At 39.7% G+C, this 27,927-nt stretch overlaps 1 pseudogene; it reads right to left on the reverse strand.

Moving 5' to 3' along the window:
• Positions 1 to 261: 261 nt before the first annotated feature.
• On the reverse strand, positions 262 to 27,595 carry LOC126298147 (uncharacterized; annotated as a pseudogene).
• Between the last annotated feature and the right edge of the window lie 332 nt (positions 27,596 to 27,927).

Genomic DNA, 27,927 nt, shown 5'->3' on the forward strand with positions numbered 1-27,927 from the left:
GCGGTGGTTTGTTGTCGCTGGGACTCGGGTGGTTTTCTTTTTGGGGAGGATGCTTGCTGGATGTTTGTATTGCAGTAATTGAGAAGATGTGGATTATGGAACTGATGAGTTTGGAAAAATGGTACTTAGAAGTTGTTATTAGAGTTGAATTGCTTTGAATATAAAGGTTGATGACTGCGAAACGACGGAGGCTGTGACAGGGGATAGTTCTGATGATAAGAGGAACGTGTTTGCGGGAGCACCGTTTAAGCATTTCCTTTTTTACATTGAATTTGAAATTAATTCAAGAGCTCCCATTTGAAATTCGAGAACCTCACCATCGTCAAATTCTTTTGGTGTGGTGGAAGTCCTTGGAAGAACAAGATATGGGCACTTGGTGTTGGTTGTTCCAAGGCTTTCAACATCTTTATCTCAACTTTGCGGTGTAGAAGGCTTTCGATTTCGTGCACAAATGATTGTTGAGGCTGCGCATCATAAGCATCTTCGTCATCATTACTAACACTATTATCTTCAAAACTTTCTGCAAATTCCCTGAACACTTTATTCAAGAACTGAAATTGGTCAGCGTAGACGTATTTTTTAATGTTAGGTGCGGCGGCTCTACTTTTTGGCATTCTTTCAGATTTCTCTTTCCTTTTGAGAATGCATCGCGAAGATTACCCCACCTCTTCGTTACTGCTTTTCCTGAAACAATGAAAACAAACTACAGCCGATTCTCGCTAATCCGAGTGCGGATTAACCGGCTTGCTGTTTAAATCCAAATTGCAGGAGACTTACCAAATAATAGTTGTGTAAGTTAATGGTAAATTCGATTCCTTTACGCTAGGAACATTATCAGCATATCGTTGAAGTGTAGATGCAGTAGCAAAATAAAGCAACGTCATTCTTACATAACTGTTCCATATTTACCATGGAATATTGGTGCCAGGTAAAATAAATGCATAAATAAATAAATAAATTGAAACAGATAATTTTTTCCAAGTATCTTGCAAGAAGGCGCACTTTTACTGATCAATATTATTACTTCGGAATTGGCATTTCTACTGCACGAAAGATGTTAAAAGAAGTATGCGAAGCTATTTGGTCAGTAACGAAGAGACAATGTATACCTGAAGTTCCCACAGATAAATTTGAGTCCATTGCTTCTGATTTTAAAAAACTGCAAATTTTCCACATTGCATAGGTGCTGTCGACGGCAAGCACGTTCGCATAATTTGACCAACAAGAAGTGTATCCATGTATCTTAACTACAAAGACTATTTATCTGTATTATTAATGATAGTAGCAAATTCAAAATACCGTTTTGTGTATGTTAACGTTGGAAGCTTTCGCAAACATTGCAATCTCTCCATTTTCAAAGAGTCTACTCTTTGGCAGTCGGTATTGACTACCTCATTACAATTACCTGAAGAAAAATGTTTATCGGGATCAGAATCTCCGAAAGTTTCTTGCTACATTGTTGGAGATGAAGTATTTCGGTTTCAGAGACATGGAACACATTTAACACTAGAAATGAGGATATTCAATTATTGTTTGTGTAGAGCTCGGCGTTACGTCGAATGTGCTTTTTTAATATTGAGCAACACATAGCGTATCTTCCACAGGCCTATAAACGTAGATCCTGATTTTGCAGTTGATATTATAAAAGCGTGTGTTGTACTTCACAAATTTTCGTGATCAGGACGGGTATTTGGCAGATGATACTTAAAAATAACTGGACTCGAAAATTTGCCAAGAGAGCCCACAGCACTAGGTGGTCTTCAAGCTAACGATGTTCGAAACATATGAAGCAAATATTTTATGTCAACTATTGGGGCTGTTACCTGGGAAATGAGTAAGTTATACGTAATACGACAGCTAGATTACTCCTTACAATTACAGCAATAACTTAAGGGCACTCTGACTCTCATTAACATAGCCACAGTGATAACTAGTTGTTATATATGTGTATACAGCGAAGAGATAGAGCTACAAACGTTTTTACTGTAAAGGATATTTAATATACAGGTGGCTGTTATTAATAAAACCTTTATAAGATTCTTTATGTAAAATATATCAAACTAAAGAGAGTCATTTTTATCTTAATTGTATTCTGTTTTTATTTACTTTTACATTCGAACGATTTAATCTGCTTTACTTTAAAAGTATCTACGGCAATTTTTAATACAAATTATTACGCTATTCTATGATTATTAGACATACATGCCAAGCCACTAAAGAAAAAAGTATCATATGTGAAAAAATTATAACGATAATACAAATTCTCGGTTTGGGTCCCCTTAAATTACTTTTGACATGAGATACATGTTTTTTTTATTTGCATAATATTGTGTGACAAATACAGTAGACACGATATAAAAACTAATAAAGTCTGAAACACAGTATACTACTTACCGAATGCATTTCTTTCTTTGCTCTCCATTTCCTCAAAATCCGGATACAGTTCGCAGAAAACTTGCCTCCAGGCATCTCTCATCACATTTCTGTCTTTAAAGGTATTCATATTTTTGTTCCACAAATCAGGTCTTGCTTCCATTAGCGAAATAAGTCAATCGTTGTGTATCTTGTAATCCACTCAAACATATATAGAGGTTACTGCTGAATCAGTATTTTATATTTTTCTCCTACACGTGCAAAGTCGACTGTATGGCGAGAAGGTACAGCGAGAACTGAACAGGGAGAACGGCTGGTAAACAATCGGTGAGTGTGCAAGCTCCCATTTGGCCACGTGCGGCACTGTATTCCCGGCACCGGTGGTCTCCAGCGGCAATGGCCGGCTGCTAACGGAATTTTTTACGGTGCCAGCATGCGGTAGGCCAGTGTGCAAACTCTAATACCCTACAGTGGTTCACCACCGGAATGTGGACGGCTGATATTTTACAGTTTAGTACAAAAAATACATTGATAAATATCTTACGCTGCAAAATTAAGAAACTATTATTTTCTCATTCACTTTTAGATCACCAATAATTTTAAATGCCGCAATGAAACTCTCTTGTGAATTATGAATCAACTGCACGATACCTTATATTTAGAAACTGACATTTTTCACAAAAAACGTCTTTCCATATTATTCACTATTCAGCGATGTATCATGCAGGTGTGACTGCTGTAGCGAAGTCCAATTCAGCAGGAATGATGGTCGAAAATCTTTGTGGCAAATATATCTTGCACTTATTCAGCTGAACCAACACCGCCACTCTAAATTTGGTGTTGACATGTATCGCGCTCAATACTGGAGGACACCGTCCTTTCTTTAACTTCGACAGCTTTATATTGTGTACTGCACTCTCACCCTCTCCCAGATGCTTCGCGTTCTGTAGCATGAAATCAATGTTTTCATGTATTGCAACAAGCATTTGTTAAACAAAACATGTGTGGATTCTATTAATTGTAGTCGTGCATGTAGTACCTCTTGCGAAGATACTAACTGGAGTGGTGCTGGTGGTGGTGGTTGTAGTGGTGGTGGTGGAGGAGTGGTATCCGATAGTGTACTATGAACGACTGAGCTACTGCCAGGAGTCTCCTAGCTACTGTAGTACGCCACCATGATACGTTTGCAGGGAAAAATGCGATTGCTAACAAACATGTTAATTACTAATCATTAGTCAGCAAATATTCTACTTGTTGTTACCATATTACGAAGAAATATGCTCCCCAAGGTCTGTGATATACCAAGGAAAGTCAGTCTCGTGGTAGTACGTGTGGATCGTCTTGCTATAGGAACCACAAAAAGCAGACCTCGAATCTCTGCTCCGCAATATTGTGTTAAAAAATTTTCCTTACACTATTTATGGCGCTCATAATATGTCAACAAGGCAGCACGTTTTAAGACATGGCAAGACTAATCAGCTGCCGCCCCACACCCCTAGCAATAAGATAACGTTTCCACCTTGACGCTGCTCGCTGTTCTCCGCCGACGTAATTCTGGCTTGGGCTATATTTTAAATTCTCCTGCAGAAGCGAATACGATCCAGCTCCCACAGTCCAAAGCATACCGCAAAATCCCAATACTCAGCTGGGGCGAACAAGCATACAATTCGCCACCATTCGCTTGATAAAATAAGGAAACAGAAGAGAACACCAACACAGCTTTTGAACGGTGAGTTACTGCAAACCCCTGATGAATTACTTTACATGGGAATGCAATTTGTCTGACAAAGTAAGTAAAATGGCACACAGTTTAGTGCAAAACTTTGATCATATGTTGTTTGCCACTATTCAATTGAATATATAATCAGAATACTAGAATTTTGAGTCAGGCTGGATTCATTTACGTCCTTTTGAGGATTTTACATATTAGGAAGATAGTGTCAATAAACTATACATATCTCCCGTAACATAGATTATTTTATAAATATTATGTCAGGTATTTTATTTACGACCAAAAAATCTCTGCCGTGTAATTGTAGCTGGCAAGAATGTAAGAATGATCGTGTATTTTTAATCAGCGTATCGTATACATATTCATACTTGTTGGTAAAGTTGTTGGACTTTTCGTTTTTAATACGAGGCTTGTGCTTGTTACCACCTAATGCAAGCATCTTATCTGTCTGACGTATCAGATCGGAGCTACTTTGCCAATTTTCCAGTTACATTTTCTCAAACTCAAATCACAACAAAAAGAAGGAAGGATTACTGGCGTTTAATGTTCCCTTTCCAAGGGAACCATCTTGGTACTTGCCTTAGACGATTTAGGAAAATCACAGAAAACATGAGTCAGAACGACCGGACAGGGATTCGTAGGGATTCGAGCCGTCGTCCTCCCGAATGCGAGAGCAGTGAGCCAATCACTTCCAGCCTCGTTTGGTTCAAGTCACACCAGCAGAAGCAGGAAACATACGAGACGAAATACTTCTGTACTGGTAGTGACGCGAAATTGCTTGCGGCAAATGCAGTTCGGCGACGCTCGTCTACTGGGGGAGTTCTTAGCCCAGATGTTTTTAAAATCTGGACTCTGAGTGGGCCCAACCTTCTGGAATTTTTTTAGATACCGGATTCCGTGTGATTATACAGTTCGTCATGATTCTTTTTAAAATTTGACGCAGAACACCGCCTCTGCTCGCTGATGAAGAGGTTAGTTGGCTTGCGTGCAGCAGATGAGTATTTTAGGTTGGTGCATAAATTCGTAGCTTTTTCCTTAAGTTTAATAAACACAACAGATACACACAGCAGTGACTTTGATCCTCAATAATATATTCTCCTTCACTATTTAAAACAGTCCACCAGCGCTGGGGTGATTTTTTGATTCCATGATTGTAGAAATTACGTGGTTTTGAGGCGAAGAACTCGTCGAGCCCTGTTCGGAGCGCATGTTCATCCAGAAAGGAAGTTCCTTGAAGATTGTTCGATATAGAGCGGAAAAAGTTAAAATCTAAATGAGCAAGATAAGGTGAGTAAGGTGTGGGTTGAATGACTTTCCAACCCAATTCCTGCACAATGTTTTTGTCAGTGTAACAGAATGTGGGCGGGTGTAGTGGAATAGCATTATTTCACGTGGTCGTCCTGGTTGTTGTTCTTGAACTGCGTCTAGATGCCGTCTCAACTGTTGACATTACTCCTCGGGGAAACAATCCGTAGTGCACCACACCATCACTGTTCCACCAGATGCATAACATTATTTTTTGTGGATGCACGCAGGTCTTTGCACGGGGAGTTGCTACGTTGTTTGGATTCAACCATTCCTTTCTTTTCCGTATGTTAGCAGAAAGATACGATTTCTCGTCACCAGTAACGATCCGGGATGGGAATATTCGATCTTGTTCATGAGCCTATTGATGACGAGCCACCAGAGATGCACATACGACTAGCCGCTGATTTCTGTGATTTTGGCTTAGAGCTTGGGGCACCCACACATCCCATTTTCGAACCTTCTCGATTGCATGCAAAAGTGACGCTATGATGAAATCATCACAGTTCATCGCGTTTGTCAGTTCTGCATTACAATTACGTGGATTGAGGGGGAATCACTGCTGTGAGCTGCTGTGGGATATTAAGCCGAAATAGTGGCGTCGAGATAAAGTGTGTACCGGACCGGGATTCGAACCTGGGATGTCCTGCTTACTAGGCAGTCACTGGGACTGGGGGTAGATGGTGCTCGGTGGGAGTTTCCAGCGGCCGTGAGAGGTACCGACATAGTCCGTGTAGTTACGAAATCGCTGTGTCCCAGATGGCGCAGGGGTTTCCTCAACCTGCCTAGTAAGCAGGAGATCCCTGGTTGGAATCGCTGTCCGGTAGAAATTTTCGCCCGGAGCCACCGATTCCGCTTAATGTCCCGGTGCGGCTGACAGCAGTGATCCCCGTTTAATTTACATATAGTGTTTCACAGCTGCGGGATCTGAGTGGTGTCTATTCTTTCGAAGGAACAGACATCCAATACTGAAAAAAAACGAGGATCTTTGTGGATTAATGCGTTTAAACGATCTTTAGCAAACCCTGAAGGTTTTCCTGAAAGTGAAGAGTTAATAATATCAAAATAATCAATCTTAATTCGACAAAACCACTTCCATCCCATGTTCTGTCCTATGGCAGTATCCACATACATGGCGCAAATGTTTCCGGCTGCTTACTCCTGAAATCTGACAGAAGAATGTATCGGAAAATTTCCGATTTCTCCACGTGACGCTCTACATTCTACGTAGCTTCCACAGCTCGACTCACTACCTCCACGTGACAGGATGACAAAATCCAAATTCAAATAGCAATAGCAAACTACAAATAAACAAGACAGTCGACCAGCACGCTAAACATAAACGTGTTGTACTTACGCACCAACCTTATGCCCGCGAAACTATGGCATAGCGAGGTGAGGCCAGCTGATTCCTGTTGCCTCAGAAAGGTAAAATAAGTGTTGCACTGGAAATTTGAAACTCCTCGGAAGTAGCTAAATACAGACAAATTAGCATATAGAGAAAATACACCAGTAGTGAAGTAACCCTAAGCAGCATAGCAATAAAAGAAACATGTAGCATAAGATAGCAGTAGAACTAGAAACGCCCATAGTGAAAATAGAGGTACTACTAACACTCCTGTAGTAAGAAATAAGATAAGCTGCAGTACTTGTGACACAAATGTGGATTAGGACCCACTGCTGTACTTAGGTGGTGGGTTAAACATGTATCATATAGTATCAGAATAAAGAATTTTTAAAAAAAGAAAAAAATCTCCTTGGAAACTTGATGAGTAGACTTTTGACTCCAGACAAAAAATTTATGAGAATGAGCGTGTGTAAGCACATTTCCTGCTGACTCAACAAGTAGATTTGCGTATAAAAAGCAGAGCTTCAACTTGCGAATTTCATTGGGGTCTCATCATCCCAACCATCAACAAAGTGAGCAGTTTGGGTGAAAGAGCAGAACTGGAAATTCGACACATAGGGCCACTGTAGGCAAAAAAAGTAAGTATTCTCTTTCTTCCGGAAACGTTTTTCATGCTTACCAACTTTATCATTTGTTAGACATGATTCATATCCATGAATTCTACCTTCAATCAAACTATCCATTTCGACATGTTGAAACCCGCCCAGAAAGATTTTATACGCGATTAATACACCCACTGAAAGACAAGTCAAAATTTTAATTGCTAAGATACACTGCAGATATTAAAAAGAAGCTGAAACTGTATAAATGTACTCCCCACCGTAGCTGTAGCAGACAGCACGAGCGCAACACACAGCACAATGCGATGTAATTTGAAAAGTGAATTTTAGTCTCCGTTGATAGTTTCTTTGACGCCATTGTTCCCAACTTTCTATTCATTCGAATTTGTGACACACTTAATATCCTTAATAAACTGCAGTTTCCTTTACGGTATTACTAAGTATTACCAATCGGAGTAAAACTGTGTTTATTTCCTTCATATATGTACCTGTTAATAGCATCTGTCTTTGTGCAGGTTTGAGAGTTCCACAGTCACGTGGAATCGAATCAATTATCAATCTAGCAAAGATGAAATATGAAGAAGGTGGTACGCAGTCGAAGTCACCTACTACTTCTGAAAACCTACGAATGTGTTATTTATTAGTTAATTTCTTTGACATACATTCGAATGATGTCGACATTTCGTTAGAAACTGTGGAAAAGAATAATAAGAAGAAACAACATAGAACTCTGATGATTCCATGAATTATGACCCAGAACAAAAACACTGCGCCTTCCCAGCCAAAAGAAAAAATGTACAGTGTTTGTTTTGTCACAAAAAAGGCTCTAATCCTTTTTGGTTAGACCAATGGGGGAGAAAACGCTTAAAGTTAAGCGGTGTACAAAGCTTGTTTCGTTTCGTAAAATCTGAACGAGAATTGTATGAATGGAAGAAAGATATACACAAAGTGTGAAATGAAACTCACAAAGTGTGAAAGAAAATGTATTCTAAATATTTTGAAAATTTTTTGAGAGCCATTGCATCGTTACAGTGGGATTTATACGAGACTGGTCCCTCTGAATTGTGAATGAGGCGAACACTACTGATATCCATGCTTCCCTGACATGATTTAAAGGATTCAGGAAATTACGTAGAAAAGGAAGTCGCAAAATTACGAAGTTTACTTCATGTAAACCTTTACAAGATATGTCATCAACAGGCAACACTGTAGAGAAAATTGTAGCTGATGTGAAGACGGATCTTCTTGTTATCCACGAAAACGATTTGTATCAAGTCAATCAGCCAGGTTTTGTGCAATAACATCATTTTGCAAGTGATGTTCTATCGAGAGCGACCATTCTGTCTATCGTCTGGAACCTCAAGGCAAATTAGGACTAAAAATTTAAACAATGTACTGTTTACTTCAAAAATATTGTGTTAGAGGTAGCAAAATGTGGGAAAATGGGGGAGAATAACTGTCAACACTGCATCCGAAACTTCTTTTTACCAGTTGTGGAAAATAATACATTGTTCTTGTGGGGCTCTTGGTCTGGACATAATGAGAGCCGTCCCTTTAGGAGAACAACGAAAAAACTGTTAATATAACTCATATTTCAGGTACATTTGCATGTTGAAAATACTAAAACACTTACATAAAGCAGTCAGCATTGCGGAAGACATACTCTACGCCTGTGACCAGGGATATTATGAGATCAAATTGTACAAAGGCATCGATTGCACGGAGCTATTCTCTAAACAGCTGTATGCCATCGCTGGGTCTGTAAATGACTTTTTATTACAGTATAAAATGATGGTATTCAGCTTTGAGGAGGAACCAGCGTTTCACTCAGCAGAAATTTGCAATATTTGCAGGAAAGTGTTTGAGGAAGGCTATGTAAAGCGCAGTGAATATTGTCATTTCACCAATGCGTTCCAAGGTGCAGCACATCCAAAATGCAATGAAAATTGCAGGCCTCGTTAGACAGTGCCTGCCCAATTTCACAATCGATGAAACTGTGATGGGCATTTCTTGATCACGAACATTTGTTAATGAAAGACAACCGTTACTGACGCAGATCCAGGTGGCGTTCATATTTCGCCATCGAATGTGGAGAAATATAAATCTTTTGTGATACGTTTTGCAGTATCGAACGAAGAGCGGTAGCGCAAAAAGTCTACAATGCTTCAGTTTGCTAAATTTCTTGATTTGTTCACTCAAAAAATGTGGATCATACCCAGAACAGATGAACTCTCCAAATCGTGCGAACATACACTGACAGAAAAAATATCACAACATGAAAAGATAACTAACGTAGAGTCTAGGTACCATACTTAAGTGATTAATAGTGGAAGATCACAGGTTAATGTACGAGCAAGAAATGTGAAATGCTGGTGTAATGATAACGGTGTAACAGCCAAAATGTTGAATGCAAACATGCAAATGTGCCCGCGTTGTGTAGCACAGGAGTCGGATATCAGTTTGTGGGGTAGGATTCCAAGCCCGTTGCACTTGGGCAGTCGATACACGGATGATTAATGCTGGTTATTGATGAATCTGGAGTTGTCGTCCGATGATGTCCTATACGTGCCCGATCGGAGACAGGTCTGGCGACCGAGCAAAACAAGGCCATTGGTCGACATTCTATAGAGGACGTTGGGTTACAACAACGGTATAAGGACAAGGGTTACGCTGTTACAAAGCACCTCCTGGAATGCTGTCCATGAATGGCAGTAAAACAGATTGAATCACCAGATTCACGTACAGATTTGCCGTCAGGATGCGTGGGATAACCACGAGAGTGTTCCTACTGTCATGCGAAATCGCAACCCAGATCATAATCCAGGTACAGGTCCAGTGTGTCTAGCAAGCACACATGTTGATTGCTGTCCCTCAACTGACCCGCGACACACGGCCATCACTAGCGCCGAGGCAGAACCAGCTTACATCAGAAAACACTACTGACCTTTCTCTTTCTCTTCAATGAGCTCTCGCTTGACGCCACTGAGGTCGCAAATGGGGGTGGCTTTGGGTCAATGGAATGCACCCTGCAGGGATTCTGCGACTGTAAATTCTCGTGACCACAGCTGCTAAATATCACGTAGAGTAGCTAAATTTCTGCCAAGGGTTTCTGCATTATCACGGAAGGAACATTCACCTTCTGATTATGGCGTCTTTGTCACATTAAAGGCACTCTTGAGTAACATCAACTCATCAGTCGATTCGCGAAGGTAATTAACACTCACGACCATTTCAGAGCGTATTTAAAGCAAATCGGATTTGCTGATAGTGAAGCTACTAGCTTCTCTGTTATGCGACTGGCTTGAAATCTGAATAGACATCATCTCTCAGATGTAGAAACGCGCGTACCAACTTTCGTTACTGTCCACAGCTCCTTCTTGGTATTTCAACTTTTTTTTTCTTCGTGAGTGTATTTTCCAAACGGTTGAAAGTTTAATCTGTCTAACTAGAAGGTAGTTTTTCCATACGAATGTCGGAGCAGGAAATCGATTGATCTGGAAGATCCTCTGCTGTCAGTCGAAAAGTTAAAACATAATACTTTAAAAATAATACTTTTAAGATCATTATGTGAAATTTCTTCTGTTGCTGTGTATATGTGTCGATCGATTCATACTAATGTCAGATCCAAAAAGAACTAAAACTCCTTGTAGTATATTAGACAGAAGGTTATTTACATATATGAGAAACAATAGTGGACCTAATACTGAGCCTAGTCGATCCCTATATATTATTTCTCCCCAGTCAGAAATATCTCCGTTACTCATATTGGCCGAATTATTAATTACAGATTTGTAAAGTCGTTTGATAATTTATGACACTATCCATTGTTTGGCTATACCCTCAATTCCACCAAGCCTACGTTTATCCAGCAGATAGGCAACAGAAAATAAAAGTGGGTGCTAATTTTTCATCTAGCGTTTGTAAAACGCTGTCTCTGTGAATGTGTCAACTGACATTCCCAACTGAGCAACTCTTCTAAAATCGAAACTTTGATTTACTAGGTGGCATACATTAACTTCTAAAAAATTTTGGAAAATGTTTTCAGTAATGAAATGGTTCAGTAGTTACTGACTTCTCTCCCGTCATCTTTCTTAGAGAGCGGTTTAACAATGGTCTATTTCAGTATCTCTGGAAAAATGCCGTCATTTAGAGACGTGTTACATATTTCATAGAGGAACAGTGCTCATTATATGGTAACAAGTCTTAGTACGCTGATGGAAACACCATCAGATCCAGGGATACTTTTGGGAGAATACATTATTTCCTTTATTCCAGGAGGAAAAGTGGGCGAGACATCCTTATCACTGGATTTTATGCAAGATTCTTTTTTTAGCATGTCCTTTTGATTTTTCTCTTTAACTGTCCGTACCCATACTTTCTGCAACATTTAAGAAATGGTTATTAACTATACCTGTTACCTGTGACTGAACATTTACAGCCGTTCAATTGAAATTAATAGTGGTGTCATCCTATTCTTCAGCTTGTTGTCCTGTCAAATTTTCGCCAGCTCTCTCTTTCTCTGGTTTTCATCCATATTTTCTTAAAGTATTAGTTTATCTAACTAGTAGTGTGGTACTCGATACGCCTTCTTCATGATTTCGTCAGTTTTTCGTAAGTTGTTCGATTAATCCCATTTCTACGATACTTCGTTGATATAGATTTATTTTTGTATACGTAACCCTCTATTATTGCTAAAATTGGCTATACTTGATTCGCGAAGCTCTCACTATGATTTTTAATTTCTGTGTAATTTATTACTATATTCCTAGTTATCACAAAACACTGCAGTATGCTACATAAATCACATCATTCGTAAGACCCCATTTGTGGCCGAACCTTGAATGCTATGAGGAGGTCATTTGTACATTCAGTGATTTAGATGGATTTTGAAAAAAATAATTTACCGTTTAAGAAGACTTTGATGACTTATTGTAAGGCATTTGTGTTTAGTTTTGAGATAGTCGTCTTCTTCCAGGTTTTGTTTTTCTTATTTTCGGCATAATGACATTTTCATGATAGAGTAATAACCGGTATCGGCCGGAAAACTATCTAAAGAAGCTATGGGCGGTATATGACGACCAACGTTTCATGCGCTGCCAATGCATCAACACCTGTCCATCAGATGCCTCCAGGAGCGTTGGGAGATGGCCTTGCAGGGTCGAAACGGGTTATGACTGTATCGTAAACAAAAGTGATTGTGTCAAAAATAAAAAAGTAACACCTTTCCATTTAGATGGGTGTTACAAAGACGCAATATATTCTGTCTTTGCCTTATATTTTATTTCTAAGAAAATGTGTTTTCGTGTTTATGTGAACAGCTTCTTTTTGATACTTTCTTATTTTAATAAAGTGACCTATTGTGTTTCCATAAAGATGGGATCCAGTAAATAGCGTAATGCCGCAGCACTTGTACAGTGGAACTTTGGGAAACAATTTCTTCCCAGAAAGTTGTTCGCTCTAATGTCAAGAAATTTTCATATTTGAAATTGTCGTCTCATTCCCACAGTGATATGTCAATCTGTAGAAAACATGGCAATTTTGCATCTAAAAAAGGTCATCTGATTACATATCAATGAGAAAGAGGATTGGAAAAATGTACATTGTGACTCTATAGGTTCGGCCTTTAAAATCGAGCGTGGGAGATGTGTTTCCGTACATATCACAACTGAAACGCCAACAGGTGTCCTGTGATATATGTGCTTCAGTTCCTGTATCTCCTAATTCTGAGAAGAATATGGCATTTGTCGAAAATGTTACTGACAAAAGGCTTCATTCTCGTCCAAGTTTCAGAGTATACTCGTAAACATCTCAAAATCCCTATTAAAAAATTTGTAATATGTCATTCATTTTCAGTGTTGCAGGTCTCCCATTGCTTCTAGTATCTTATGTCAGACAGCGCTTGTTTCCAAAGTGCCACTACACACCTCAGAAACAACTTCTCCATTTTTTAGTAAGTCTCTAGTTTCTTCGTAGAAATCTGTCGACGGTCCATAGGATCCTGCACTATGCTATTAGGCTTAATTCTAATGACACCAGAAAACCGTAGTTCGTTGATTTTTTTTTTATCAGCGCGAGAATTTATTCAACGCTGGCACGTGCTTGGAAGTAATATACCATCTTTCTGTTTCGTGTCCATTCATCTGTTCTGCTGTGTATATATTTGACTGATGTTACCTCATTACTGCCAATATTCCGTGCTCATTTCTGCTAATCACCTCGTTAGCTGTTCCCAATTTGGATATTAATTTACTCTTGGCAGCGTTTCTTTCATTTTCTGAGAGACAGGTGAAATATATTTCCCCTTGTAGAGTTAATTAGGTCCCAGCCGTCACTGCTGATTGTTAGAGAGCTTTTGCTTTTATTTTCCTTGAAATGTTTCGAACACTTGCTTATGTCATTACTATTCTTTTATTACAAGTGTTTTATGCTTTTCTCCGAGTCTCTTAGAAGTCTCGAAGATGCCATTAATTTTTTTCCTCTTTGTGAATGTTAACTGTGTGCTCTCTTGGCAGCTTTGGTGCTAGGTGTGATGAGCGCTATCGTTTTACTTATAGTTTATTTCTAATTTTTTTAATTAATTTAGACAGTTTCTATGTTGATGTATTGGCGTTCTATATTTAGATTGAGAGTGATGTGGCCTGCAGTCTGAAAAACAGGTTGGCAAAAATTTCGGTCCCAATTAGCTGATTCACTATATTCTTTCATAATGTATTCCTTAATTTGTCTACAGCGATTGATAACACAGGTGTCAATTACGGATTATGTTACACGTATCCTTTATATCCAATTTTTTGTACACGTATGGCTTGAATCCAAATGTCTGATGATGTGGTTCACTTCTCTTCTGCAGCTGCAGTAGGAAACTCCCATTGCAGAATGGATTTCCGATGAATTCATCACATGCTGAGTGATGAGAAAAAATATTCCAGTGTTTCCCTGTTTTGGCTGCCAAAGGAGCACATTTAAGGAAGCGTGTAACTGCTACTATACGCAAAGTGTCGAGACTGCTTCCTGTGACTTCGTTTAGCACTTCATAAAAACTGTCTTAAAAATTATGTTCTATTTGTTGTCCACATTTAGTGTGTGTTTCAAAGATGAATACTTCAGCTTTACGGGGGCAATATTTTACAACAGGACTGTATCAACAGTGACACCAGTAAAATAGTCTTTGAACAACTGCGTATTACATACACTTTGTATCTACCAATAGCGATGAATATTGTAAATGGTATCATAAGCTTCAAGAAATATCGTTATATGGTGGTATGAAGAACAGTTATACATAGGAATTTCGTCGCTATGCTTTTCTCGCTTCGGTTCTGCAAGCTCGTGTGCGCATTGCTTGCTCCCTTCTGCTTTGGCATCTGCTGCCCATAGTATGTGTACGCGGCGTACGTTCCTTCTTCCTAATCACTCCAGCCCATTCATCATGTCTAGTGTTGAATACATTAACATGAAACGTGTGTTGCAAATCTAGGAAATATGTTTGTATGTTAACAATATATATATATATATATTACCGTTTTGTAGAAACAGTTTTAAGTGGATAATCTCAGAAGGTATCAATATTTGACGGAAAATACTACAGAAGAAAAATACGCTATCTTACTGAATCAGTTTTAAGCTTTTACTGTTCTTGAATTGCTTGATATTGTGGTCTTCAGTCCAGAGACTGGGTTAATACAGCTCTCCTTGCTACTCTATCCCGTGCAAGCTTCTTCATCTCCATGTAAATACTGCAACCTTCATCCTTCTGAATCTGCTTAGTGTATTCATGTCGTGGTCTCCCTCTACGATTTTTACCCTCCACGCTGCCCTCCAATACTAAATTGGTGATTCCTTGATGCCTCAGAACATGTCATATCAAACGATCGCTTCTTTTTGTCAAGTTATGCCACAAACTATTCTTCTCCCCAATCATATTCAATACTTCCTCATTAGTTATCTGATCTACCCATCTAATCTTCAGCATTCTTCTGTAGCACCACATTTCGAAAGGTTCTATTCTCTTCATGTCTAAACTACACTCCTGGAAATTGAAATAAGAACACCGTGAATTCATTGTCCCAGGAAGGGAAACTTTATTGACACATTCCTGGGGTCAGATACATCACATGATCACACTGACAGAACCACAGGCACATAGACACAGGCAACAGAGCATGCACAATGTCGGCACTAGTACAGTGTATATCCACCTTTCGCAGCAATGCAGGCTGCTATTCTCCCATGGAGACGATCGTAGAGATGCTGGATGTAGTCCTGTGGAACGGCTTGCCATGCCATTTCCACCTGGCGCCTCAGTTGGACCAGCGTTCGTGCTGGACGTGCAGACCGCGTGAGACGACGCTTCATCCAGTCCAAAACATGCTCAATGGGGAACAGATCCGGAGATCTTGCTGGTCAGGGTAGTTGACTTACACCTTCTAGAGCACGTTGGGTGGCACGGGATACATGCGGACGTGCATTGTCCTGTTGGAACAGCAAGTTCCCTTGCCGGTCTAGGAATGGTAGAACGATGGGTTCGATGACGGTTTGGATGTACCGTGAACTATTCAGTGTCCCCTCGACGATCACCAGAGGTGTACGACCAGTGTAGGAGATCGCTCCCCACACCATGATGCCCGGTGTTGGCCCTGTGTGCCTCGGTCGTATGCAGTCCTGATTGTGGCGCTCACCTGCACGGCGCCAAACACGCATACGACCATCATTGGCACCAAGGCAGAAGCGACTCTCATCGATGAAGACGACACGTCTCCATTCGTCCCTCCATTAACGCCTGTCGCGACACCACTGGAGGCGGGCTGCAGGATGTTGGAGCGTGAGCGGAAGACGGCCTAGCGGTGTGCGGGACCGTAGCCCAGCTTCATGGAGACGGCTGCGAAAGGTCCTCGCCGATATCCCAGGAGCAACAGTGTCCCTAATTTGCTGGGAAGTGGCGGTGCGGTCCCCTACGGCACTGCGTAGGATCCTACGGTTTTGGCGTGCATCCGTGCGTCGCTGCGGTCCGGTCCCAGGTCGACGGGCACGTGCACCTTCTGCCGACCACTGGCGACAACATCGATGTACTGTGGAGACCTCACGCCCCACGTGTTGAGCAATTCGGCGGTACGTCCACCCGGCCTCCCGCATGCCCACTATACGCCCTCGCTCAAAGTCCGTCAACTGCACATACGGTTCACGTCCCCGCTGTCGCGGCATGCTACCAGTGATAAAGACTGCGATGGAGCTCCGTATGCCACGGCAAACTGGCTGACACTGACGGCGGCGGTGCACAAATGCTGCGCAGATAGCGCCATTCGACGGCCAACACCGCGGTTCCTGGTGTGTCCGCAGTGCCGTGCGTGTGATCATTGCTTGTACAGCCCTCTCGCAGTGTCCGGAGCAAGTATGGTGGGTCTGACACACCGGTGTCAATGTGTTCTTTTTTCCATTTCCAGGAGTGTATTTATCGTCCATGTTTCACTTCCATACATGCCTACAACCCATACAAATACTTTCAGAAAAGACTTCCTGACACTTAAATCTATACTCGATGCTAACAAATTTCTCTTCTTCAGAAACGCTTTTCTTGCCATTGCTAGTCCACATTTCATATCCTCTCTACTTCGACCATCATCAGTTATTTTGCTTCCCAAATACCAAAATTCATTTACTACTTTACGTTTCGCATTTCCTAATCTAATTCCCTGAGAATCACCTGATTCAATTCGATTACATTCCATTATCCTAGTTTTGCTTTTGTTGATGTTCATCTTATGTATTCCTTTCAAGACACTATCCATTCCGTTCAGCTGCTCCTCCAGGTCCTTTGCTGTCTCTGACAGAATTACAATGTCATCGGCGAACCTCAAAGGTCTTATTTCTTCTAAATGGATTTTAATTCCTACTCCAAATTTTTCTTTTGTTTCCTTTACTCCTTGCTCAATATACAGATAGAATAACACCGAGGAAAGTCTACAACCCTGTTTCACTCCATTCTCAAGCACTGCTCTCCTTTCACACCACTCAACTCTTGAAACTGCCATCTGGTTTCTGTACAAATTTTAAATAGCCTTTCTTGAACTTACTGCTGTATTCAAATGGTCGCTAACGTGTACTGATTGTATTGCTGATGGCGCCTTCGACGTGCCTGCCACAACGAGGCAATGTTGTACGTTATATATGAATAATATTAACTTCGTTGCATCAAAGGCAGATATTATCCACTCTAAGGTTTGGTGAAATTGTGCACAGTATATATCTGTGACTGTCCACAGTAAATCACTCCTTAAAACTCATGTTAACTCATAGATGTGTGACGACGAAACACATCTTGGCGTCCCTCACAACCGATCTCTGTAGTGCTGGTATGTCTTTGGGATCCAGGCTGAGACACTTCATCATCTTTGTTTGGTCTGTAAACCAGGAATGTGAAGTAAGTACGTCAATTGTTTTGTAATGTCAATATTAACTGCATGTGATGCAATGACTATGTGCAAATTTTTTAGTAGACCCCTCTTCGAGGTTTCGCTTGCCCTTTTCCTCCACGTTTTATCCAATGGACGAAAGGTAATCTACAGTATAACGTAGAATCCTAACCTCTGGTCGTTCTTGGTGACTCCCCACATCGTTCGTAGTTGGAGGATATATTAACGACAGACTGGAAATTAAATTTTGCTACCGGAATTTCATCCCACGACTTCCTTCTTTCTAGGCCCCAGCTTTATCACTAGATCGCCAAGACCGACAACCACTTTGTGAACAGCAGGGACGCTAGTCTAGGGGCGGTTAGGACCAATCTCACTCGTTAATTGGCTAGCGCTGTACAAACTACGCAGCATACAATGGAGTTCGTAACGAAAATTATCGTTATAATAACAAATATTACGAATGGCTTTCAGTGTATATTTAGTGTAACAGGAGAGTGTATGCCATGTCTTTACAATTAGTTTACCTGTTGTAATCTATCAGCAATACTCAGTGGTTCATAAGTCCATGTCAAACTGCTCTTTTGAAAATGAGTAAGGGCCACATAAATCAGTAAAATATAATATTATTTTATTTACTTCAGGATCTTCACACACTGATACCGAAAATAGTGTGACGAAATTTATTTTTCATAAGTGAAAGAACTTAGTATTTCCTGTGGCTACGCTCTTTCCTTTACTGAAACCAGTTTCAATCATCCTAACCAAATTTACTTTCGTCTGACTAGCAAGACACAGACTCACGTTTTAAAATTCTTATATTATGTTGTTATACTTCGTCATGGTTATCTCGTAATGCAAGAGTACCACAAGACATGTAAGCAGAATGTTATACACTCCCCATCTCGGAGTTCTCGAGGCTAACTTACCTCCTCTGATCGGAAAGTAACTTACTAATGCAAAGAGTAACTTGTCTATGACTATTCATTTCTAGCAGAAGTGATGTTGAGGGAAGCGTTAGACATGAAAATACGTATTTCGGTTATCGACTTCAACAAAAAGAAAGCCCGTACTGTTGCTCATATCTGTTACCTCACGAAACTTGTACCTCGCTTGACTGAATTTAAGAAAGTTAAGAATTGAAAATAAAGGCTTAACATTTGAATTAACCTTGCAGTTATTATTATTGTGCTTCAACAATACAGAAGTTCTACATGGACCACATCGAACATAATTACATGGAACACGTGCTGTCCTCAGCGCAGCCACAAATAATCGGTTCTTGAATGCACATTTGAACATCACTTGAGACACAGATCCTATGTGGTGAATAGATTCGGACTTGCTAAACCCGATTGCAATACAACTGCAGTTCATAAGCAGAACAAAAGTTACCCCGCCGAATCACATTCGTGATAGCCACTACACCACAAAATTCAATACCTGAATAGACAAATCTGGACAAGCAGCTTGCCTTGCATTTAGTGATGCAAAACTGTTATCTTTCCTCCAGAATCGATGCGTGAAAGGAGCTTTATTTTAATATAATGTCTCACCCGTACAAACTATAGCTGGTTTCATATACACAGGTGTCAGGGTAAAGGAACAGATATTATAGTAAATGGTACCTTAATATGTAATCTAATCCAATCTAATCTAATATCTAACAACTTCAGCTTGTTACTTGTTTTTTCTCTGTGTCTAACGGTTTTCACTAAACAGTTGAAAATAAACGTTAATGGCTTGCTTGTGCTATGCATACTTAGATCTACTAACCAACCTAAAAACATACCACTCATAATAGCTATGATTTTTAGCCTGCAAATGAAATAAACACTGATGTAGTGTTAGTAGACTGTCCTCAGTCATTAGTAGAAATGGCTTCACTTACACCCCTAACACCCAGTGAAGAGCTTCCTCCTTCCTCTTTCTATCTATCTATCTATCTATCTATCTATCTATCTATCTATCTATCTCTTTCTCTCTCCGTCACACACACAAACACACACACACACACACACACATATACACACACACTTCCTCAGTATGTATAAAGGTGGCCAGTTTCCATCATTTCACAGTGTAAAAATGTACTCCTTGTATTTACCACATCGATGAACGGAATAAGAAGACGACACTACTTTGTACCATTACTAAAGTTGCAAATCATGCCAAACGTTTGCACTCCTACGCACCTCACTGGCATAGGTAGCTCACACCACAAAGAACTTCAGCCGATACACTCCCGTAGCAGATGTCATAGCCACAGTCCATCACTGGGTTCCGAGATAAGAGCAAAAGCTGGACGTGTGTAGTCGAATCGGAATAAACTGAATCTAGGGAAGTTGGAAAATACGCACATATAGCAGACAACATTCATCACAGTCTCCTCGAACTCGAGAGCAGGCTCTGAACGTTTTCTGTGTAGTAATTAACAGAACACATTACAAGCTGATAACCTAAACAACCCTAACAGATAGGAAACATTCCTGATTTACCAAATATTATCAGAATCCACTAAATAGTACAAAAGGTCTTGAATATACAGAGTTGACAAAGTACAACGGGTTCATCTAGAACTGATCGAAAACGCTCATGAGAGTAATGACCACATCAATATATATTTTATAAATGAAACATTAAATGGAGTAAAATTTAAGTAGTCTTTTAGAAATATATCTTTAAGGAAATTTTGCGCACTGAAAACGGGATGATAATATGATCAGAGTTATTTACAATTAAGACACAGGTTCAGCAGAATGGTTAGAGTGAACAAGGTCTTGTGTAAGTGGCATCATGAATCGTTTCAACAAATGAAAGGCAAGTATAAGTCTAAACTATGGCCTCATTATAGCTAAGATCTTGCAAGTGAGACAATCATAAAGAATGAGAGAACGTAGCACAGAGCTTACATTATGTAATAAGTTAATTTTTTAGTTAAACTACAGCCTACATGTGACAATGATGTTGCAACTGAAATATCCATAAATAATGTGTGGACGTGATTTAACATTTATGTTATGTAATGAGTGACAGAACTGCTCTAACAAGCTAAGAACATTGCCAATAACTGATTTGTAGACTTGCGTATTTACATGTATAACCTTAATTATAATATAGATTTGAGTACATTTCTCAAGTATGGTCTCTAAAAAATCATTCAATTTAAATGGTAGAAGTGAATATGTAAAGTTAAATGAAGAGCATCTACATACGAAAGAAATAACAAATCATAGTACTCGCGAGCTGACTAAAGTTTAATTATGATAATACAAACACGTGAAACTACCAAACTTCTGATGTTTCTAGCCTCATGGAGACTGAACTAAATCATTATGACTTTAGATAGTAACGCTATGACATCTGTTACAATGAATGATAATAGAAAAGTATTTAATTCTGCCTAACACTAAATATTGCCTAATCTGGCTTTTTCAGATACTTAACTAATGACACAACTAGACGTTGTCCACAGGCTAATAAATACAAAATTGTAGGATAAATTACATAGTCTGTCTACTTGAGTATCGATTGATCAAGATTGTCCACAAAGAAAAATATTAGTTCATTAAAATTGTAGACCAACGTCAAGTCGTACAGCATGTACCTTACCTTTACTGGCATGTTGCGCATGCCCTACCGATTTTCTTCAGAAATTACATAGCCAAGGGCCATGTTACATACACTGAAGAGCCAAAGAAATTGGTACACCTGTCTAATATCGTGTAGGGCCCATGCGAGCACGCAGAAGTGTCGCAACACAACGTGGCATGGAATCGACTAATGTCCGACACAGTGGTGGAGGGAAATGAAACCATCAATCCTACAGGGCTGCCCATAAATCTATGAGAGTACGAGGGGATGAAGATCTCTTCTGAACATCACGTTACAAGACATCCTCGATATGCTCAGTATTGTTAACGTCTTGGCGAGTTTGGTGGCCAACGGAAGTGTTTAAACTCAATAGAGAGTTCCTGGAGCCACTCCGTAGCAATTCTGGACGTGTGTGCTGTCGCATTGTCCTGCTGGAATGGCCCAAGTCAATCGGAATACCCAACGGACATAAATGGATACCGGTGATCAGACAGGATGCTTACGTACGTTTCGCTTGTCAGACACCTATACCAGTTTCTGTGGTGCTCCATTGTATATAGGGCTGTGTAAACCACTGCTATCACACATAAAATGTAGACCTTTCTATCTATAATGGCTGCGCTACACACAACCCAATATATGCAATGTGTGGTCCTTGGCCATGTAATTTCGGATGATGCTCGCAATGGTCGAGTGACACTTCTCAATAACGAAAAGTTACACGGAACCTACGGATACTCCACAATTTGAATTTCTAATGGTCGCTGTGTCCCTACAGACAATGCATGCACTCCTAAAAATTAGTTCATTGCCGTATTCAACGTGAGGAGGTGAAGTTACCAGTGTCATGTATCATGTAATAGCTCACCAGAGTTCTATAACACATGGAGGGCTAAGAAATGAGCCTTTACTTAAGACATTGTGTCTGATTACATAGAAATAAAACTTTCACAGACATAGTGGTTCACTCATTGGATCATGGCTCATCTGGGTAGCTTACTATCAGGTAGATGCCTTGGGAACTGGTCTGTAATCTGTTTATCCTTGCCACCCCGACGAAGCTACTCCATATTCCAGCATATGGTTTGGCTCACACAACAGATTCGTTTGGCCTGTCCCTACCATGTCCTGTTGGCTAGTGTGGTAACGTCCATCCTCCCTAGTATATTCTTAGCAACATATTGACACAAATATGAGCAAAGTGATTAGCGCTATTTCTTATTCATAATGATGCATTACTTCATGTAGATCGCACTAATCATTTCTTATACAAACAAAATGGTCACGCCGCGCGGTTTGAGACGTCATGTCACGGACTGCGCGGCTCCTCCCGCCGGACATTCGAATCCTTCCTCGAGCATGGGTGTGTGTGTTGTTCTTAGCATAAATTAATTTAAGTTAGTTTAAGTAGTGTGTAAGTCTAGGGACCGATGATCTAAGCGGTTTGGTCCCTTAGGAATTCATAGACATTTGAAAATTTTTGAAAATGGTCGCAGATAGAGTTTTATTGATCATACACTTGTTACAGAGCTTACGAATTTTGTAATTGTTTCTTTACAAATCTGGCCAAATGCGCTACAGTTCATGGCACCAGAATACACTCAAATATCATAGCTACAACACTGACTGCAATAAACTATATAATCTATAAAAGCTTCTCACACCAACTACATGTCAGCATCATAGTCACTACAGACACACACACACACACACACACACACACACACACACACACACACACACACACACACACACACACGCATACACACACACACAAAAGTCACATTTTCAAGCAATTTAGCACTAAATCAGTAATCATATGAATCAATACAAATCCTCAGATGATGCATGCTTCCTAAGGAAAAGCATTGGTGACCCATACGGAAGGACACAAGTACCATCATCATTCCATAAGAAAAATTAATTCTCAGATGTACGCATTTCACAAGTATAAATGGTTCCCTCTAAGCATAGTTCAAAGAGACCAAAACAAAGTAAGAGACACCGTAACAATAAAATTAAGAACGTCATCTCCGCTGGCAAGACATTCAGACTTAATATCATAGACAGAAAATATGTGTAACACTAAGATAATCAATCAGCTGATCACTCTGTATAAGAAACTCTGTCATATAAACATAATCAACACAAGCTGATCAGTATTCATCACTGTATGACTACCAAACCACACACACACACACACACACACATACACACAGGTTGAAACGCTGGTCCACTAAATTTGTACGTATCAAAATGAAAAAAACTACGAGAAGAACAAATATCGATTCAAGTTATTCAATTTGGCACTCACCAAATTTTTACCAAGACTTCTATACCTGGGATCAAAAGATTATGTTCACTCACCAGTACACAGGGATACTGAGGCAAAAATTTGCACATCGTTACTGATGTCCTGGATACAATAATTTACTCTTACATTCTCAAATCCATTGTTCAATAATTCCTGTGGTGGCAATACTTTATCATTCATCAATTGCTCTACATCTACTCAGAGTACGCACAATGAAGGTGCACTCTGCAAAATACATATCATTCTGCTTCCTTGCAGACTTTCATTTGCACGCTAGCTTTGATGCTTGTTGAAACTAATATGAGAGAGGTTGACATAATTCTGAGTCCTCTTTTTACATAAACGTTTTAGTGCCTCACATCTGACACCTGTAAAATACGCTAACAAATAGTGACCTGGTCCTCACCTTGTTCAGGTACCAGCATAATCAAATTTATCGTCAGTACACATACAGCTTGAAGGGTTGCTGATGGCAGCAAGATTCTTTATATTCATCCCTTCATTATCTCAGACTATACAAATTTTCTGACTAATCACCCAACTTTAAGCAAGAGTCGCAACGAAACAAAGCACCTGACACAACCTTCATTCGGTTGAAAACCAACAATACTCTAATTCTCCTTATTAATACACAGTCCAACACATAGAACTACGTCAAAATTTCAACCTCAGGAATTCACCCCAAGTAACCTCATATGCACAGGATTCAGCACAGCCACAAACAAAGTAATTACATTATCTACCTCAAACACTTATCGTTCACTACTATAGTCTAGTGGCATCATTAATTATCACATAGAATCGCCTTTGCAAGAAAGAGCACAACTACAGATAGGATTCAATAATATTCACTCCCTGACAACCTATAACGGTTCGCATCCTGAAGCACAGCCAATTTACTTTCATTAATCATAGATGTACACAACTCCATTAATGCATTCATTTTTCACAGAATATTTATGAATATATGGCATCAATTTAGTCTCTTTTTTATATCCAGTTCCATCTTGTTAGATATTGACCGATACCCACTTTCTTCTCAACCTCATCCCACATAATATTCACAGTCATCCTCACAGTTCATTCATAATAATTCAGTAATGATGACACTGGGAAACCATCGTTCCAACCACTTGAATCTGGTTACAAAACCAAACTTCACTCATAAAGAAACGGGGATAAAAGCACCACGATCTATCAGATCAACTACGTCCACTCAGAACAAAAAAATTGTAGATTTCACAACAACAATCTATGCCCATGCACCATTTACAATGAGCAACAAAAGTCACTTCATACCAAAATATTCGCTCATAACCACATGTCATAATTCATCACCAACAAAAATTGAAAATCATCATATTTATGACTTTAACACAACATCCAGCATTCATAAACTTCCATTGCCAATACATTATACTAGTCACTAAATTTCTAGTGATATATAACAAAGTCATTCTTCCGTGTCAGTCAGTGGAGCTCCCACAATACCCACACAAAAGCAGTGCCATAATGCCAAAAATAAATACACAAGATACATCATGCAGTAAGTTGTCGACGTAAATTTCTAGAATTTGCGTCTGAAAAGTCCGGTGACTGGTATCAAAAAATAAAGAAAACGATACACCTTGACTGGCATTCAAATGAATCACCATTAGCTACAATACATTTCTGACGTACTTTGTAAAGCTGCTGGAAACTATCATCAAACTTTTCTTATTGAATCGCTCTAAGCACCATGGTCACGCATTGTTCGATTTTCACATCATTACGGTAGATAATACCAGATTCAGTAGCCAAGCGACAGTCGGTGGTATTGTGCTCGTCTTCCCTGTTTTACAAAATAAGTCGTCTAATAAAATCCTAGATTAAGATAGTTTTGACCGTCTTTTCTATCACGGAAATGACATGGGTATCTCATAATGCGTGATCATCGTGATTCGAGATATTCAACAAGATGTGTTTCGTGACAGTGTCCAAAAGCTTAACAATCGATTTCAGAAGTGTGTTGCAGATAATAGTAATTATTCTAAAGGCTAATAAAGATATTTTGCTTATACCTCTTGTTGCCTTTATTTCCTGTGACCATATACTAAATTTTCAGACGCCCTTGTATCTGAGAGGCATTCCATATATAACGTCACACATGTGGATGAAACTATAGTGGCTGTCTCAAAGGAAGCCACCCTGCCAAAGCAATAAAGATCAATAAAAGAAAATACACAAAATACATAGGACACTACATTCACAATCAGTATGTGACGCTCAGTGGAAACGAATGGGGCTGCAAATACTTCTGCTAGCATACTCTCGTCGTCTAATTCGGCGACGATGTACCCTTTCTACCGCCACACACGTGCGTTTAATATGTGTTAATGCATAAATAAAATGATCTTGATGCTGCTGACTGACAAGTGAAAGTGTTAACCAACGTACACTCTAGGAAGCAGAAGTCGAATGAGAAATCGAAAGCGTGTCCTAAGTTTTTTTTAAATTGACAAGCTTTTATTCACAACCAAATACAGTTCACTGGTAGATTCTTCCTAACAGTTACGTGCCGTTTTAATTATTGCTCGTGCGGTACTGAAAACTCTATTAATTTTAATAGCAGCTTAAATGCTGAAGAACATCGATTGATGCTTAGTAAATTGATCAGTTCGCTAAAACGCAGCCCAATCCCAATGATCTAAGATTCGCTCGACTCTATCATGAACATTTATTTTCATTTTTAACACTTACTCCAAATAAATAATATTAAAACAACACTAAATTGCACGCGGAAATAATATTCTCCACTCCAATTCCTTCACGCAGCATCTCGAATCGGACCCTTTCCAATGGCTTGTTTAGTAGATCAGCTTGTTGATATGTCCCCTCAACATGTTCTAATCCAAAATCCCCATTCAAAAATCTCTCTCTGAAGTGAAAGTGGCAGTGTTCAATGTGCTTCGACTTTGGATTTTTAGACAACTTCACTGTACTTGTATTGTCAACATAGAACGTGGGAGGCGTCAGTTGTTTCGATGTTCCACTCAGTTCAAATAGCAACCTTTTCAGCCAGAGCAATTTTTTTTCGCTCCTTCACTGGCTGGTATTATTTCTGCTTGCATATTGGATATTGCCACTGTCTTTTGTGATTGACTGGTCCATGATACAGCCACATCAGATAGTATTGGGACAACATCTGTTCTTTAACGCCCTGTGTCTCTGTCATCAGCACAGGCAGCACCCCTGGAGACCTTTAAACAAACTGCATTGCTCTTGTAAATAATTCCACAAGTCATCGTATTCTCCAGGTTTCTAAAAAATTCTTTTCACTCGATTCCAGTCTTCAACTGTAGAATAGTCCATGGTTCTAGCCGCTTTGTTCACTGCAAAAGCAATATCCGGAAACCTTACTCAAATACCTCAGACATCCCACTGCATCACGGTAAGGAATTTCGGCTGTGATCTTCTCCTTGACATCATTTTCTTCACGTCCAACTGGAGTAGGAACTCCATTAACTTCATCCATTCCAATTCTCTTCAGAATTTCCATTGTACACTTCTCTTGATTAATTGCTATTGACCCCTCTTCATTTTGCTGTATCTTCATACCTAAAAAGTTGCTTAGAGATCCTTTATTTGTATGAAACTCCTACTTCAACATTTCCATTAACTCTTCAATATCTGCTTTATTATTGCCCTCAACTAAACATAGACTGCAACATATAAACAATTTTTGTTGCTCCGACGGTGGAAGAGACACGTATCAGGCCCAGGGTTTTCAAATCCAGCTTTGTTCATGAAGTCTATCAAACGCTTTTTCCAACAACATGGTGCCTGCTTGAGATCATACAGACTTTCCTTCTGTAAACATACACGTTCAGTATCATCTTCAAAACCTTCACGTTGTTCCATGTATACATCTTCTTGTGGTACACCATTGAGAAAAGCTGTTTTGATGTCAAACTGGGAGTTTCATTTTCCGTGCAGCAGCTACTGCCAACAGGGTTAGAATCGTATCATAACGTGCAACAGGGCTGAATGTTTCTTCATAGTCAATTAATTCCCTGTCTTTGTACATGCCTGGCCACAAGTTTACCCTTGAAACGTACATTCCCATTTTCTGCTGTTTTCTTGCGCAAGACCCAACGATTCGGCAAAACCTGCGATCACTTGGGCGTTCAACCTAGCCCAACTATTATTCTCTTTGAGGGACTTCAATTCTTCATGAATAGCCTCCAGCTACT

This window comes from Schistocerca gregaria, chromosome X, assembly GCF_023897955.1.
Source record: "Schistocerca gregaria isolate iqSchGreg1 chromosome X, iqSchGreg1.2, whole genome shotgun sequence".
Taxonomy (NCBI): domain Eukaryota; kingdom Metazoa; phylum Arthropoda; class Insecta; order Orthoptera; family Acrididae; genus Schistocerca; species Schistocerca gregaria.